This window comes from Astyanax mexicanus, chromosome 19, assembly GCF_023375975.1.
Source record: "Astyanax mexicanus isolate ESR-SI-001 chromosome 19, AstMex3_surface, whole genome shotgun sequence".
Classification (NCBI taxonomy): Eukaryota; Metazoa; Chordata; class Actinopteri; order Characiformes; family Acestrorhamphidae; genus Astyanax; species Astyanax mexicanus.
Window position 1 is genome coordinate 6,181,414 of NC_064426.1, and position 15,184 is coordinate 6,196,597.

Below are 15,184 nucleotides of genomic sequence, written 5' to 3' on the forward strand. Positions count from 1 at the left end.
AATCCACTCCACTCTCAGAGCTTCACTGATGAGCCAGAACGTCTTCTGTGATGTTTTTCTTGGTTATATTAAATGTAAAAGTTGGACATGTTTGTAAAACACGCTCAGTGATTGGTTAATAGTCAACCAAACAGTGGCATCGTTTCAATAAGCTTCTGCAATGTCACAAAAATATATTTAAATCCAGTGCATTCATTTTTCACCAAGATCTTGCAGCAGCATTGATGATGGTAGAGTCTGACCACTGCACAAAGCAGCTCTTCTCCATCCAGCACTCTATCCCAAAGATTCTCAATGAGGTTAAGCTCTGGACTCTGTGGTGAACTCTCTCTCAATACATGTGTGAAAATGATGATCTCATGCTCCCTGAACCCTGAACCCTTTCACAATTCCAGCTCCATGAATCCTGACATTGTCTTATCTTGGAATATGGCCGTGCCATCAGGGAAGAAAAAAAATCAATCCATTGATGGAATAACCTGTTCTATATTCAGTATATTCAGGTATTGAGGTCAGCTGACCTCATTCTTTCAGCACATACTGTTGCTGAACCTAGACCTGCAGACCAACTGCAGCATCAACCAACCAACCCCACATCATTTACTTACTGAAATCCAGTGTAGAATGTATTCAAAGTCACAGAAATGCACTGAAAGGTCAAATGTGCTGGAACCAGACCTAATCTGGCAAATAAGAATAAGTTTATGGTCCATCCCAATCTTACCTCATCTAATCAAAAGAGAAAATGTATATTTGCATGTTTTAAACATTTAAACATTAATATAATTTTTTAAAGGCCCAAAGAGTTTGTGGACACCTGCATCAATTCCTGTTTCTACCACAAATCAACAGCATTATTAAGAAGACAGTTTCCATTTTGCTGCAATTACAGCTTCCGCACCCTCTGGAAAGGATTTCCACTACATTTTCAAAGTTTTCTATGAAGATTTGATTGCATTCAGCCATGAGAGCATCAGTGAGGTCAGGTACTTATGTTGGATAATCAGTTCTGGATCACAAACGCCACTCCAGCAGGTCACAAAGACTATTAGATTATTACAATTGAATGGAACTCAATCACATCAGAGGACACGTTGTCCACTGTTTCACAGACTGAAGCTGGGGACTGAAGCTTTATAGCTCTCTAGCTGACCCTTGACAAATAAAACTGAAAGTAAGTCAAATTTGGAATGTCCTGGGTTTCTGCACTGATTGCTAAAAAGTGTGTTTCTTAAATGACATCATGAAGAAAGCCAATGAAGACCACCTGGCTTTTGGGAAATATTCCATGGAATATGGCGATACACACGGCTATGTTGTGTATCGAGAAAAGCAGAACACTGTATATCAACACAAACATCTATTTCCAACTGTGAAGCATGGTGGCGGGAGCATCATGATTTGTACCTTTGAAGCCTGCAAACCCTGAGGAAACAAATAATTGATAACTATCAAAACATTAAACAGAAGAATGTACTATAAGGCCAGCAGTCTATGACCTCAAGCTAAAAAGAAGTTGGGTGATGCAACAAGACAATGACCCAAAGCACACAAATAAAATAGGTTGAAAAATGGATGAAGAAGTATGGTTGTGTGTTTCAGAAGTGGCCAATTTACATGATGACAAGTCCAGGTCAAATGCTTTCACTTTTCATAATTTCCGATTAAACATTAAAAATATTATTTTCTATGCTTTCCACTGGAGTCTCATGGTAAATCTTAACTGTATTGAGATGATGTAGCATGATCTGCAGACATTCCAGAAATATTGATTATAACACAGTTAGTTCCCACCCTGCAATGTGATTGTTTGAGAGGCATTCTACGAGTACCATTATCAGCCGGTAATGCACTGTAACCAAAGCTCTCCACGTATTGTCTCATACAGGTAACCTAGCAACGATGCAGCACTTACAAACCAAACAGCGCAGCTACCAACAGAGTAGCAATGAAACTATTTTAACTCGCAGAGTTTTTATAACCAAACTGATCATATTTTCTCGTCCTCTTTAACTTAAAATCTTTCAACAAACAGAGATAATGGAACTGTGGTATAATCGCAATAATACATTCAAAGTTCGTGCTATAACGTGTAATATTGACATGTGGCCTCGTGCCTACGACCGCAGCACAGCAGTTCTGTTGAGCAGAGCATGGAGGTGGAAATGTCATAGTTGGGGACTGATTTGCTGCTCCAGTGTCTGGTTAAATATTTTTTTGACCAATTGTTTATTTTTTTTCCATTATTGGTGAATAACATACAACACAACATAGAAAATAAGAAAGAATGGTAGTGATAGTAAACAGTTCCCCCAACTCTCAGCCTATGGCACCCCCCCCCCCCCCCCAATTACCAGCTTATCAAAAAATGATAAAAGTGAGTAAATATACACTTAGTAAACAAACGTCTCTGAAAGCTGAAAGAATTCTGCATGGAGGAGTTGGAAAAATGTAACTTTCTCTCAGTTGATGACTGGTTGATGGCTATTTTGGCTATAAATAAGTAATAAGTAAGTAAATGGGTTGGTTCTTACAAAATGTTTACATTTTTTATTTAAAGGTATTTTTTTTGTTTGTTCCAAAGACATCGAGGTTTTCATGGAAGGTTAATTTTTTTTTACATAACTTTACATGCAGCTTAATTTCACTGATAATAAAAGCACTTTTTAAGTACTCAACACAAAGAGGTACAAACCCACCCCTGTTTTCTACATGATTCTTATCTAAAAAGAAAAAGAGAAAAAAAAACAAGTACAGGACTTTTGAAGACACTAAATGTGTGATGACCTCGGGGTGACGGCGAGCTGACATCTTGTGTTAGTTGTCTTTGTACAAAACTGACATGACTTCTCACATCTGTCATGCTTCGCTCTGGACTCCGCCATGATAAATGGCCCCTAGCCAGTCACATTTAGGCTATTGCACCTTCACAGCTTCAGTGGCGGTGTGAAGAGAGAAATGTTTCAGCTTAATATCATCCAGTTTGTCTTGTAGGAATATGAAAAATGACTCTGCGATATTTAGATATTCGGATGCATGGAATTAAATTAATTTAGACATTCAGCTTTAATTAGATTGAGTGTTTAATTTAATTTAATTAGATTTGGTGTTGAATTGCATGAAATGGTTTTGAATACAGAACCTGATGCATGAGACATTGTTTTGCAATATATGTGAAATAAGGGTGTGGACATTATGGTAGTATTTACCTAAATATTTTTGAATAATATGATTAAAATGCTTTCTAATCGACCTTCAGTTGCTTAGAAGTTATCCTGGTGTCCTTAGTGACCTTTCCAGCTATTAAACACCTTGCTCTTGAAAATAATATATACTTAACTGTACTTAAAACATATTGAGAAATGTCTAAGTATGCTGTAAATATACTAACAGATTTATGTACTTACCTAAATATATATTAAAAGTACATTAATATTATGCTTGCATCAAATGTTTGAAAGTAAACTATGATCATACTTTTAAAAAAGTACAATATAGTGTTTTTTTTTTTTTTACTATTTTAGAGTCAGACACAGCTCCCTTGTCAGCAGCTCTAGCTCCATTAATACCACATTTTGGACATGTTTTAGGCACGAATCGAGCTGCTGTTCTTGCATGGGAGAATCTTTATCTCTCTCTCTCTCTTGTTCTCTCTAGCCTTGCCCACTACTCAGCCTTTTAACTGACAGGCAACTGAACCAATCACCAATCACTAAAATGACATTGCAACAGAAATGTATTAAAAAGTGTACGCTCAAATAAATAATGGTACAAATAAGAATAAACTTTTTTTTTTTTTTTTTAATGAGACAATATTCCTCAACATCAGCTCATATTAATTTTATGATGCAAATAATAATTCAATAATATCAGGAAATTCAAAATTAGACAATAATATAACGAATTGTACTCTAGGCTCTCGGTTTGCATAGTCTCTTGTGGAATATTATTGGTAGGATCGTGTAAATTTAACCTGGATACAATGATGCTATTTTTTGATTGGCTGTTTGGGTAGCTACATATTTTAAATTTATTTATTAGTGTGTGTCAAGCTTTTTTCTTTGGATTCTTTGGATGCACCTTAGTAGGCACTACCCTAGTCATTTTTGTGCATGAGAGATACAGGGTGTGGCGTGTGAGCACGTGAACTGCTTGAAATGTGTGTGTCTCACGCCAAGTTTGTGAGACTTGAGTGAGACCCCGGTAAAATGAAATCTTGATAAAATTTTATTTTATGTTTATTTCAGACATTCAGATACATGGAAGAATTAAAATAATTTAGCTTTAATTAGATTGAGTGTTTAGTTTAATTTAATTAGATTTGGTGTTAAATTTGCATGTGCCTGATGCGTGAGACAGCTTGAAATGCGTGTGTCTCACGTCAGATGTGTGAGAATTCAGATCCATGTAAACGTAAAACATTTTTTTCCCCACTTTTTTCTTCTTCTTCTTATTTTCAGTTTCAGGAACAATAATTTAAACATTTTTAATGCTAATTGGTGGCTATATGCTTTTAGTGGTAGTTAGCAACATTAGCATCATACTGTAAAATCTAAAAATCACCATGTTTGTGTAAATCTGTCTTGCTGATTGACTCTGTCGAGGTTGTGTGAGGTCGGACAGTGCATTTGATTTCTGGTCATGCCACCACTTCAACAGCAGGCCTACAATAGAAGTGGGCCTTTAGAGCCCCGCCCTGTGCACCTGGCCACCAGTAGCTGAATTTGGGCTTAAAGGGAATCCTCCATCTGCTGCGCTTTGCCAGCCTGCGGTCCCCGCTCTGGTCCCGGATTTGTCACGGTTCACCGTGCCCGTGCAATGCAGTAGATGGCGATGATAATTAGCAGATCAGGCCGGGCTGGGAGAGGTTAGCTAAATGGCCTGGAGGGCGGCTTTCTCCTGCATGTCGCGCCCTCCCCTTTCCCCGGCCTGGGTCAGATGACCCGCCGTCCATCAACGTCGCCCGCGGTGCAGGTCTGAGGGGGATCAGTTAATTAGAAACAGCAAATATAGACTGCTTCACAACATAAACACAGTACAGGAACTAAGGAAGGTCAGCACTCATACTATACATTTAGTGATGCAACAATACATTGATCTGAAGTTGGCTAGTGAATTTCTTTGATTTTACCTAATTAAAAAACCTCTGGAATATAATCAAGAGGAAGATGGATGATCACAAGCCATCAAACCAAACTGAACTGCTTAAATTTTCGCACCAGGAGTAAAGCAGCATAAAGTTATCCAAAAGCAGTGTGTAAGACTGGTGGAGGAGAACATGATGCCAAGATGCTGTGAAATGAAAACTGTGATTAAAAACAACCAGGGTTATTCCACCAAATATTGATTTCTGAACTTCTAAAACTTAATGAATATGAACCTTTTATGAATCTTTGCATTATTTGAGGTCTGAAAGCTCTGCATCTTTTTTTGCTATTTTTGGAATTTGGAAGAAATGTCCATAGTTTATAGAATAAAACAGCAATGTTCATTTTACCTATAAATAGCAAAATCAGAGAAACTGATTCAGAAACTGAAATGGTCTCTTTTTTTCCAGGGCTGTACATGCTGGCTTCATAAAAAAGTCAGAAATAAGACTTGAATCAAGTAAAAAAAAAAAAAAGATTTTCTTTCTGTAATTTGGCCACAAGCATTGAAATGATTTGATTGGTGAGATTTTGTGCTTATTTTGAGTCAACTAATTTAAAATAAGGTAAAAAAATTAAGTGAGTGATTTTTTTTGTTGGTTCTAAAAGAAGCAACATTTGATTATTAAAATTCTGATTCATTCCCTTGAAATTAACTTGTTATATTTGCTAAGATTTAGCAGCATTTGTTTGTTTGCTTGTGCTCTTGTAGCTTGAACAGAAAAAAAAAAACGCTGTCAAACGTAAAAAACATATTTAGTACCTGCATATTTTTGTAGCGGCTTATACCAATAGCCACCAATGTTTTGAGTTGTTAGATCATCTTAAATATATTTGCTTATGTTGTTTTGATGGTGTATGATAAATAACAGACTGTTGCTTTAAGGGTCAGTACAGCACTAATAAAGCAATTTATCAACAGCGATTAAAAGTTCACTGACTGAGTAGATATGAAATTTTGGGGGAAGTTGTAATTCATTTCCAACACTCTCATTTAGAAACATTCCAAATGAAACCAGGATTTACAGGGAACTACAGGTTAGTGTAGTCCACCATATCCACTATGTGCTGAGGTCAGTCAATACTTAAAATATACTTTAAAGAGGAAGTTAATTTATAAAAATATACATGTCATTAAATAATTACGCTGTAAACAACCTCATTAGCTGTCAAGTAGTTACATGTGAAGTCTTCCATTATATGGAGTCCCACCATGTCAGCATTATTCACGGTGCTGGTGGTGGTAATAGGAACCAGATGTCTGAAGGGTTAAATGCCCCTAAAAGCTGCTTCACGCTTCCTTTTACATGACCTGACCTGAGACATAGTTTTATGGACATTATGAGAAGGTTCTGACCTGAAATATATATTTTTTTCGAATATAGTAATGCGTAGGCAGAGAGGGACATGAGGGGCGTAAGAAAAAAAATAGTCCCCAGTGAAAATGTATTTATCTTAAATTTCTGTCATTTTAGGCTTTAGAATTATAATGGCAACATTAGTGATTCCTGATTCTCATCACCTTACCTGAAATTTGACATCAAACTTTGATTACAATTCCAAATCAGAAAGAAATCTGGAAAGTACGAAATATGAAAAAAAAGGAATGTTACTTACATTTACATTGACTATAATTGCATTGCCAAGAGTATGAAGCCAAATTGTTGTGTATAAACAGCATGGAGCAGCAGAGACAGCATTTGTTCACAGCAGTAAATAATCTGATTAATATACTGTATCAGATTAAACCTTACCAGCAGTTTAGCTCAATCAAAAAGAAGTATATTTGATAGCTGGCTCAGATCAAGACCAGATCACATTTACACCACAAACGAACCACTCCAGAAAAACGTTAGTCGTTTTTCACACGGTTTGGTTTATTACCAAAATTACTTTATATTTTGCACTTTAGTAAAGACAGAGATATGGTATGGCATATTAATAATAATAATAATAATAATAATAATAATAATAATAATAATAATAATAATAATTGTTATATATAATTCTATAATAACTATTTATAATTACTATATATATATATATAGTTATTTAATAACTATATATATATTGAATTATTATAGGTGCATTAAACACCTTCCTCAGTTCCTCAGAGGCAGGCTATGTGGAGTCTATGTATATGTATATATTTGTCTATTATATTATCAGAACAAAGATGGCGGTGCCTTGAGATTTATCTGCACTATGGGATGTAAACAGGGTTTTCTTAATACGCTTCTAGTGCACTTTTAAAGGTTATTAACACCTCGTTTTAAATCTCAGAGCTCTCCAGATACTACCAGTGAGGTGTGAAGCTAGCTTAATCCTGGATAACGGTGTAAAAAGCGATTTATTAGGGCAAAATATGCCCCGAGACGGCCATAGTACAGAGTGCTGGGCAAAAAGTACAAAATTACTGTATCTCAGAAAGCAGTAGAAGAGCGGAGGTGGGCTATTAAATAAAGGTAAGTACTCCTTTAATCATGTTTTACTACACCCAAAGTCCATTTTACACCGGCGTTCTCCTTTAAGGTCAGATATTAACTCTTTATTTATCAAAAAATTACTCGAATACTAAACATGCCACAGTGCACTACAGCCAGGCCACCCTCCCAGATTTCAGGATGCACTGAACCCTTTCCTAAAGAATCCTAATCGGATCGACCCACTGGGAGGTCAGAGATTTACACCCCTCATACACACACACACACACACATACACACACATCTCTCAGAGCCTTCTGACTGAGAACTCGCTTTTACGGCCCTGTGTGTCAAGTGTAGCTGCGTCTCAGCAGAGGATGTAATTGGATCTTGGGAAAATCCAGTGGTTTTTGCTGCACATCACCTCAATCCGTACTGGCCCGAGGCAGCCAGGAGCCGGAGAACCATACGGAAAGAGAGAGAGAGAGAGAAATAGAGAGAGAGAGTCTGGAATGATGGGGATCTGCCACTGGGGGAATACACTCTCTCTAGTACTCCCTCTCTCTCTCTCTTTCACTTTCTCTCTCTCTCGTTCTCTCCTGCTCTTTCCCACACACACACACACACACACATTGGCACACACACACACACACACATACTCCTGTGCTCTTTGATCAGATTCCATTTGCCGCTCTGGTCAGTGGCACGCTACCAGAAAGCGTGACAAATATTAATCTCCCATTCCAGTCAGACTCCTGCTCCCGTAGCTCTGCTGAATAATTCAACAGAGCCGATACAATGATGGCAACAGAATCACGGGGCAGAAAAGGTTGCTCGTGGTGATAGCCTGGGGAACGAAAGAAAGTGTATTTTCCAGCGCACGCTGACTCCGGCGCCGGCGACAACATGCTCAGGGGAAGCGGGCGGGCGGGTGGGGGTTTTGGGCTGGGGGCTTTGGGTGCTTTGGGCCTTATCTGGGCCTCCAGTTGCAGCGACCAGCCAGCATAAAGACCCTTCTTCCTTCACCACCCCTGCTCTGTGATGAGTAGTCCATATATACACACTGTAAACGCAGTATTTGTCTGAACTATATATAAATTAAGCCTGTTTTACGTAAAAAAAAAATGGTATTTCCAAATATTAATCAATTATTTTGAGTTAGCTGAACATTTGTGGCCACTTATACATTCAAACCATAGACTGTGTATAGCTGGGCGGAGCATCGTCTCTCAAATAAGTGAAGCCACCACAGGTCGGGCGCCCCCTGCTGTTCGGTTGCAGAAAGCTGTGTAACCCCACCCATCCCCATAGGTTTCAATGGCAAAACAGACAACTGTTAATCACGTTTTTTTCCCAATATACCAGGGGTGTCCAAACTACAGCCTGAAAGTTGACCCTCTGTTAAGCAGGTTTTTATAATGTGAGATTCAAAGTTTGAATGCTAGGTGTCAGAAACGGACCAAACAGTCTAAAAGCAGCGAGAGTGAAGTTGTAGAGCAGAAAAATGGGCCAAAGAGTCTAAAAGCGGAGAGAGTGCGCACATTTAGCGCAGAAAAACGGGCCAAAGAGTCTAAAAGCAGCGAGAGTGTAGTTGTAGAGCAGAAAAATGGGCCAAAGAGTCTAAAAGCAGAGAGGGTGTGCAGTTTTAGCGCAGAAAAACGGGCCAAAGAGTCTAAAAGCAGAGAGAGTGCGCAGTTGTAGGGCAGAAAAACGGGCCAAAGAGTCTAAAGGCGGAGAGGGTGCTCAGTTGTAGTGCAGAAAAACGGGCCAAAGAGTCTAAAAGCGGAGAGAGTGCGCAGTTTTAGCGCAGAAAAACGGGCCAAAGAGTCTAAAAGTTGTTAAATGTAATTAAGGAGTTTAATATTAAGAGACATCATGACGTGAAACATCAATTTGAAAAATCTTAGTTTACACAACACTGTCAAAGATAAAGATAGTAATTCAAGTAAAATGGTGTGTAAATGAAAGTAATCAGGAAAATGTATTATTTAAAGTGGTATATTTCATTATTTGTTTAATTAAAGAGTCTGTGGCCCATGACTTCAAATATATTTCTCCTTCTGGCCCCCAACAAAAAAGTTTGGACACCCCTGCAATATACTGTAATTCTACCTCCATTATTTAAATGCAGCAGCTAGTGTAACCTCTGCTTATATTGTTACATTTTTATATCCCCACAGAACCACACAGTTTTTTTAAAACGTTATTCAGCTCTATTCAAAAAGGTGTGGTTATTGGTGTGTAAAAGGGCTGGGTTACACCTAGCCGGGGTGGGACCAATGACTGTATGGGCTCTATGGATGCAGCCTTCAGGGGCGGGGTTATTTAAATGAGTAGGCTGTCTCTCCACAGTCTTTCTCCCTCCTCTGGTTTCTACTGCCCAGACTCGGGTTTCAGGATCGCCAACATGGAGGAAGATGTTAGCTTCATTTTCATTGAATGAATGGGAACAGCGACACGGCGTCCATCTTTTTTACAGTCTCTGATTCAAACAGAGATCTTTGGGTTGAATAATGGATTTAACCTCTCTAATGAGAATGTGTGATTTCACAGAGCATGTGGAAGAGTTTAAAGTATATGAATTGCATATAGTAGACTATATGCATATAGTATAATAATATGTTGTTTTGTTTATTATGATCATTTTTAAAACAAACAAAAAAAACTGGATGAATATGTAAGACATTGCAAAAACTCTTAAGGACTGCTGCTTTAAAAATAGAAAGAATAGAAATTTCCCTTTTCCAATTTTCTAGTTTTCCCAAAATTCTCCTGTTTAGATTTGTATCTTCTTAATATTTTTCTTGGCAGGAATAATATACTGTACTAGTATTTCCAATATATGGTTTGGGTGTCTGGTTTAGATGTCTGGGTCAATATCATTAAAATGATAAACAATGTCGCTTGATACAAAATAATGATCTATGGTCATTTTTGTTCAAATTTTCCGCAGTTGACTTTCCGCTGTACATATAATTAAATACATTTCTTCTTGTTCTTGTTTTGTAAGGGAGCTATTACATAATCCAAAAGCTATTGTATACATATGTGTTGGTATATTTATTTTTATGTCTTAAGTTTATCCCAGAGTGTTTTGGATCTGTATTATTCCAGTAAGAAATGTTCTAATGTAGTAGAAATTAGAAATTAGCCATGCTATATATATCAAATGCTATAATTTACATGCCCATGCCATCATACTACCTCCACCAAGTTTAACAGATTTGGCATCATGCTTCAGATCATAATTAAAAGTAATATATTGGAAACCATGCAGTTTAAAAAGCAAGCAGAGGATCTCCAATGTAAGGCAACTTCTTAGGAAATGGGATTATACTTCAAGTTCTGTTTCGGACCCTCCCAACCTCCGAGTAACCAGATTAGGGGTCCAGATTGCACGGCCCAGCCTGTGGAGCATGCATACCTTGAGGGAATCACCTTATCTGTGACCCAAGGCAGGTAAGGTCTAAGATCAGAGGTCACCAATTGTCCTGCCAGTGAGCCTGACCTAACCTGCACAGGTTTTCCTTTAATTGCCCACTTCAGTGATTGGCTGTGGAGCTGGAGGTAGACGGGTGGAGGGAGGGGTGTTTTAGATGAGGCCAATTCAGCAGTGCATGCTTGACTTTCTCCTCCAGCTGTCACTCCACTCCTTTACTCCCAGATAACCCAACAATCTGTCATTCCTCAGCCGTGGCCTTCCTCTGCATGGCCTGAAGGGAAAAGCCACCATTTCACCATTTCACGGATTTATTAAGCTGACTGGAATGCATCAGTGCAAAGTACCAGAGCTGGTTGGAGCTACTTTGAAAGTGAAATATGTAAAATACGTGAAATACGGACATTTTTATACACCAGTCAACATTATGACCACCTCCTTCCTTTTGTTTCTACATCTATCATCCATCTAATCAGCTTCACTAACCAAAGTGTAGTTCTATAATTACAGACTGTAGTTTTGTATCTGTTTCTCTGTATACTTTATTTATTATTATCCTCCTTTCACCCTGTTGTTCTTTAATACTCAGGTTTGAGTGGATCAGACACAGAAGTGCTGCTGGAGTTTGTAAACATGTCGGTCTCTTGTTTAACAGAGTGTGTAACACAGTGTTTAAAAACTCCAGCAGCACTGCTGCGTCTCATCCACTCACTGCACCACCAGCACAACACACACCAACACCCCATACACCACCACCATGCTAATTAGTGCTAATCACTGCAGTGCTGAGAATAATAACAACAACCCACCACCCAAATAAGAAAGGAGGATAATAAAAAATAAAATATGCAAAGAAAGAGATAAAGAACTACAATCTGTAATTATAGAACTACAAATAGTCCTATATAATCAGAGCTAAAAAAAACAAACAAACAAAAACAGGATTCTGTGTGTGAAAAAACAATGAATTGGGTCATAATGTCACACTTATTTAAGATTTTGACCTCTTTAATAAGAATGTGTAATTGCACTGTGCATGTGGAAGAGGTTAATGTATATCAATTGCATATACTTGAGTATATGCATATAGTATAATAATGTATTGTCTTGTTTATTATGATCATAATAATAAAAAAAAACTGAATGAATATGTAAGACATTGCAAAAACCCTGCAAAGGACTGCGGCTTTAAAATAGAACGAAATTTCCCTTTTCCACTTTCCAATTCTTCAATTTAGATTTGTATCTTCTTCATATTTTTCATGGCAGAAATAATAAAGTGTAATATATTTCCAATATATGTTTTGGATGTCTGTTTTTATGTTTTGGTCAATGTCAATGAAACATGATTTTGTTTCTGCAGTTTAGTTGTTGAAACTTCATACAAACACTGTGTAACTTTTTTTTTTTTTGAGAAAAACTTATTTTTAAAGAGTTGTAAAGATGTGTTTCAAATAATTTAGATATTTTAGTTATTTATTTAGCTACTTTTATCATTTTTTAAGCTATTTATACTGTATTATAATGTCTGAGAATTGTCTGTCTCTCTTTAATAAAGTATTCTTTGATATCAGTGACATCACAACCTTCATTCTGTTTTGGTTTCAAGGGACTAAATAATAATTTCTTAATAATGTCTTTTTTGACATAATAATTTTTGAGGTAAAACCTTAATAAAGGAGAGTTATCCATCCTGTCGTGGTATAATATCACAATGATTAAAATAATTTTAGAAAATCATCATTTCTGCAGCTCTAGCTTAATAACGTTTACATCAAATGCTTTTTTTTTTTAGAATGGACACATGCATGACATTAAATAAAATAAGAGAATATGCAGAGATTGATGAAAAAACCACTTAAATATGATCCATTGAAATAATTTAATCTTAAAATCATAAATTTTCTTCAGATTTTTCATGGTGGAAATGATGCACTGTAATATATTTACTTACTTTACTTATATATTGCTGTGTTGTTGCATGTCTACATATAGGCCTTGTCGTCTAGACTTAAATAAGTCTTAAATAATGAAAATTTCAGCACGATATTCTAGGAATAAACTCAGGAAGTGTTTTGGTTTTTTTTTTTCATTTTTTCACATTTCATTAAGTTTGTTGGCCAACGTATACATCTCAGACGCTCACAGCAAACATCAGCTTTAATTATTCCTAGGCATTTTCCTTTTCCTCCAGATTAAGGTGGATCTGAGGAGATATTACGCGGCCCTGGATTTGACCCCTGAGATGCTTCTTATTTGTTTGATTTGGGAAATGAAGGCTGAGCCCGGTTCTAGTCCCTAACCAACCGGTTTGAGGACGATTCCAGTCGAATGCAGCGGCGGCGGCGCACAGGAAATTGAGTGTTTATAGGCAGTGGGTTAGCGCTGCAACAGCTGTGTTTGCTTCTCTGACATTAACTGATTGCGATGGGCGGGTTGTGCTTCAGACTCGGGGCTCTTAATGTGTTTGATGTTTTACTGTGCCAGATACGGTTTCGGTGTTAGAGCCTGAAAGTGTTGCGTAATGCACTGGATCATTACCAAAGTGGTCACATTTGAGTCAAAATTATATACAGAGGAACACAGTTATTTACTGGGCCTTGATGTATGAGACCTAATCATAATAGAATAATACATAGTTACAGAACTTTTACTATTATTTATTTTTAAATGGAGTCTCTATAGTTTGAGGTTTAAAGGAATTTACATGGCTGGATAAAAAGCCATTTCCTCACTAAATTAAGAGAGAAAGGGTCTGGAATGGATTTCAATTGTTAAATTTGGTTGATATTTCCTGGCTATCAACCATGGAAAATCTCAAAATAAGTAAAGGAAGCCATCATTAGGCTTAACAAACAAACAAAAAAAACTTAAAAAACGATATTAGAGAACAAGCAACAAGTAGAAGTGGCTGTGTCACCAGTTAATACAGTCTTAAAAAAGAAGTCGTATCCTGTACAACAAAGGTAACTCTTGCTCTTCCTTTCCTGGGACAGTCCTGATAAGGGCCAGTTTCATCATGTCGTTTTTTTATAGCCTTTATGACTGCACTTGAGGATACTTTCAAAGTTCTTTGGACCCAAATCTCTTAGATCTGTCATTATTTTTTTCTTTATTTAGTTGAGTTAATTCTTGCTTCTCATAATCTGGATTAGAACATTACTCAAACAAATATTCACTATTCACTGTATACCTGTAACTCTACCTCTTCACTACTTTACAACTGATGCTCTCAAACACATTATTAAGAGACACAAAATTCAAGTAATTAACTCTTGACGAGTTCAGCGCAGCTGTTAACTGAAAGCCTGAATTCCAGGTGACTCTACTTCGTAAAGCTCACTGAGAAAATATTGAGCCAATATTGAGCAAAAACTGTCATCTAAGCAAAAGGTGCTACTTTGAAGAATCTAAAATATAAAACATAAAAGGCGCACTGGATAATAAGAACATCTATAATCAATAAATGTCTATTTTTTTTGGTCTATTTTCATACATAAGGTGCACCGGATTATAAGGCACATTTTGGGACACTAGTAAGGAACAAGGTTCTCGCCATGTTTCCCTTCTAATTCAGCAGGTCTCACCACTGGGTAGTAGTGGTGATTGGGGCGTGACTGACTAACTAAGTTTAGTAAAGCTTAAAGCTAAGTAAACAAAACTGTAATTCTTAAACCTTTTCTTTAAAAGTCAAACCAGCGCTGGATGTTAATCTATACAGATTCTCTACTAAAAAAACTCCTGCAGCAGCATTAGCAATAGTGGCTAACTGCTAGCACTAGCCCGACAGTGCTACACTGAGAAACCTTGAATGCTCCAGTAAGACAGAGAGATATTACATGGTAAAGGCGCAGACTACAGTCCTATATACTTACCTCTGAGCGGCGAAAGAGCTAGAGCTTAGTACTTAGTTGCCGGCTATTGCTAATGCTGCTCCAGCAGTGCTAGCCAGAGTTAGCCAGAATACTCATCTCTAAAAAGAGCTAGCTCTTAGCATGGTTAGTGGCTAATGCTAATATTGCTCCAGCCCTTGGTGTTGGAGAACTAAACTGAAACTCCTGTATAACGCTGTACTTCAGCAGAATGGCTTTACTGCTTCTTTACAACCTGACTGGTATAATTTATACATAAGATGCACTGGATAATAAGGCGCACTAAAGATTTTTGGGAAAATT